The sequence below is a fragment of the Eriocheir sinensis genome, chromosome 34 (assembly GCF_024679095.1).
Source record: "Eriocheir sinensis breed Jianghai 21 chromosome 34, ASM2467909v1, whole genome shotgun sequence".
NCBI classification, from domain to species: Eukaryota; Metazoa; Arthropoda; class Malacostraca; order Decapoda; family Varunidae; genus Eriocheir; species Eriocheir sinensis.
Window position 1 is genome coordinate 3,610,542 of NC_066542.1, and position 2,500 is coordinate 3,613,041.

Below are 2,500 nucleotides of genomic sequence, written 5' to 3' on the forward strand. Positions count from 1 at the left end.
GTTGTTCTTTTCCTATGTTGTTCTTTTCCTATGTTGTTCTTTTCCTATGTTGTTCTTTTCCCATGTTGTTCTTTTCCTATGTTGTTCTTTTCCTATGTTGTCCTTTTCCTATGTTGTTCTTTTCCCATGTTGTCCTTTTCCTATGTTGTTCTTTTCCTATGTTGTTCTTTACCCATGTTGTTCTTTTCCTATGTTGTTCTTTTCCTATGTTGTTCTTTTCCCATGTTGTCCTTTTCCTATGTTGTTTTTTTCCTATGTTGTTCTTTTCCTATGTTGTTCTTTTCCTATGTTGTTCTTTTCCTATGTTGTTCTTTTCCTATGTTGTTCTTTTCCTATGTTGTCCTTTTCCTATGTTGTTCTTTTCCTATGTTGTTCTTTTCCCATGTTGTTCTTTTCCTATGTTGTTCTGATCCTATGTTGTCCTTTTCTTATGTTGTTCTTTTCCCATGTTGTTATTTTCCCATGTTCTTTTCCTATGTTGTTCTTTTCCCATGTTCTTTTCCCATGTTGTTCTTTTCCCATGTTGTTCTTTTCCTTTGTTGTTCTTTTCCTATGTTGTCCTTTTCCTCCTATGTTGTCCTTTTCCTATGTTGTTCTTTTCCCATGTTGTTCTTTTCCTATGTTGTTCTGATCCTATGTTGTTCTTTTCCTATGTTGTCCTTTTCCTATGTTGTCCTTTTCCTATGTTGTCCTTATCCTATGTTGTCCTTTTCCCATGTTGTTCTTTTCCTATGTTGTTCTTTTCCCATGTTGTTCTTTTCCCATGTTGTTCTTTTCCCATGTTGTTCTTTTCCCATGTTGTTCTTTTCCCATGTTGTTCTTTTCCTATGTTGTCCTTTTCCTATGTTGTTCTTTTCCCATGTTGTTCTTTTCCCATGTTGTTCTTTTCCCATGTTGTTCTTTTCCCATGTTGTTCTTTTCCCATGTTGTTCTTTTCCCATGTTGTCCTTTTCCCATGTTGTTCTTTTCCTATGTTGTCCTTTTCCCATGTTGTTCTTTTCCCATGTTGTTCTTTTCCTATGTTGATCTTTTCCTATGTTGTTCTTTTCCTATGTTGTTCTTTTCCTATGTTGTTCTTTTCCCATGTTGTTCTTTTCCTATGTTGATCTTTTCCTATGTTGTTCTTTTCCTATGTTGTTCTTTTCCTATGTTGTTCTTTTCCCATGTTGTTCTTTTCCTCCTATGTTGTTCTTTTGAGGGGTTGATATGTTCAAGAATATTTGGGTTGACGTTTATGGTGGAGTGCAGGGTTGGGTTAAGTCTTGCTGAGGAACACTGATTAAGAGGAGCCTATGAGCACTGTTAATTAATGAGGCTAAGTGGAATGTCTCTGTCTGTCTGTCTGTCTCTCCGTTGTATATAGGAGTGCAGGAGTTATAGGTCTTACAAAGGAACCGTGGTTAAGAGGAGCCTATGAGCACTGTTAGTTAATGAGGCTAAGTGGAAAGTCTGTCTGTCTGTCTGTCTGTCTGAAGCATATGAGGAACAGTTAGTTAATGAGACCAATGGAAAATCTCTCTGTCTGTCTGTCTGCCTGTCTCTCTGTTTGTCTGTCTATCTGTCTCCTCTCTTCCCTTCCCTTCCCTTCCCTGTCTGTCTGTCTGTCTCCTCTCTTCCCTTCCCTTCCCTTCCCTGTCTGTCTGTCTCCTCTCTTCCCTTCCCTTCCCTTCCCTTCCCTGTCTGTCTGTCTGTCTCCTCTCTTCCCTTCCCTTCCCTGTCTGTCTGTCTGTCTGTCTATCTCCTTCCCTTCCCTTCCTTTCCCTTCCTTTCTCCTTTCCCTCTTACACAACTATCACATTTTTTTCCTATTCTGGTTTTATCATTTATCTCCCATTTCTCTTGTTCCTTTCCTCTCCCATCCCCTTCCTCCTCCTCCTCCTCCTCCTCCTCCCTTCTTCCCACACTTCATCTTGTCTTAGTTTCATCAATTGTCTCACTTAACTCACCCACACAAAGCTTGAGAGAGAGAGGGAGAGGGAGAGGAGAGGAGAGGAGGAGGAGGAAGGAAGGAGAGGAAGGATAATTTGTCTGCATTTTAGGGGAGAGAGAGAGAGAGAGAAAGAGAGACTCTCTCTCTCTCTCTCTCTCTCTCTCTCTCTCTCTCTCTCTCTCTCTCTCAGGCTCAGTCTCCCATAGCTCTCTCTAGGAGTAAGACACAGTTCATTCAATAGTGTTATACCCTTGGTGGAGGCAGTGGTGGGCAGGGACAGTTGGCACCAGGCTGGCACCCACACATCATCAGGCAGAGCATATACCATGGTGGGCGGGTGGCTGGGTGGGGCAGGAACAGAGGGCGGGGTAGGGGTGGGCAGGAGGTGATGAAGTGTGACAGTGTGTGCTTCAAGAAGTGGTGATTGCAATATGTGTTGGTGTGTACGGCTAGTAAGTAAATGTCATTAGTGTACAGTGTATTTATATTAGCTTGTCACTCACACAGTCTGTTTTGCATACATGATTTGTTTGCCTGGTAACTGTTTGAGCGTACAAGGGTTTGTTTTCC

At 41.6% G+C, this 2,500-nt stretch overlaps 1 protein-coding gene and 1 long non-coding RNA gene across 2 annotated transcripts in view; one reads left to right on the forward strand and one right to left on the reverse strand.

Moving 5' to 3' along the window:
* LOC127006913 (uncharacterized) overlaps positions 1 to 422 on the reverse strand; it is a 437-nt gene extending 15 nt beyond the window's left edge. Inside the window, exons 1-2 of the long non-coding RNA XR_007759900.1 lie at positions 173 to 422; positions 1 to 140 (exon numbers count right to left, since the gene is read on the reverse strand). The exon at positions 1 to 140 is cut by the window's left edge and continues 15 nt beyond it. This is a non-coding gene — a long non-coding RNA (uncharacterized LOC127006913). The remainder of the gene's footprint in view (positions 141 to 172) is intronic.
* LOC127006907 (uncharacterized) overlaps positions 1 to 2,500 on the forward strand; it is an 83,584-nt gene that overhangs the window by 60,313 nt on the left and 20,771 nt on the right. The gene's annotated exons all lie outside the window — the stretch shown is intronic.